Below are 803 nucleotides of genomic sequence, written 5' to 3'. Positions count from 1 at the left end.
GAGAGAGAGAGAGAGAGAGCCGCCTGTCCCCCCTCGCTCAATCCACTGTGTTACTGCCTAGGTGTCGGTGTGTGCCTCCCTCTGCTGCCCTCCCCCTGCTCCGTCCCCCTTCCTCGCTGCACCTCCACAGACATCCGAGGCAAGTGCACAGCATTCACACACTGCAGAGAGAGGTTTGCTCACACAGCCACACTCAGTCTTTCTCTTTCTCCCTCCCTCTCTCTGCCCCTGTCTCTCCTTCACTCTCCACCTGTTGAGGCTCCTAACACTGGGAAGTTAAAAGTTACACTGCCTGTAACCCAAAAATAACTCAAAAAGAGACTAAAATAAATAAACCTTTTTTGAGAAGTAGAATGGCTCTCAGTAGAGCGTGTACCCTAACCCTAACCCCAACCAAGGCCCAACAGCCAAAATCCATCCCAAAATAGAATGCATTCTTTCCTGAGCCATATTGCACCTTTCCTCCAAGTGTTGTGGTGATCCGTCCAATAGTTTTTGCATTATCTTGGTCACAAACAAACCAACAAACCCAAAATCGTTGAAAAAGAAATCAAGTTTAATGTAAAAAAAATATTTCTCTTCCTGATTTAATAGATTTTTTTAGCTTAGTTTAGTTCACACAACCTAAATACAAAATACATAAATAAAATATTACAAATATGTGTGGGGTTTGGTAGAAACCAGTAATGGCTTAGATGAAAACCACACCCAAATAAACAAAACACAACATACAAAACATACAAAATGATCAATACAGGATATATATTAGGGATATGTTATATATTGGTATATTATAGTTAAGT

The sequence above is a fragment of the Hippoglossus stenolepis genome, chromosome 21 (genome assembly GCF_022539355.2).
Source record: "Hippoglossus stenolepis isolate QCI-W04-F060 chromosome 21, HSTE1.2, whole genome shotgun sequence".
Taxonomy (NCBI): Eukaryota; Metazoa; Chordata; class Actinopteri; order Pleuronectiformes; family Pleuronectidae; genus Hippoglossus; species Hippoglossus stenolepis.
The sequence above is the reverse complement of the archived record's forward strand: the minus strand, read 5'-3'. Positions refer to the sequence as shown.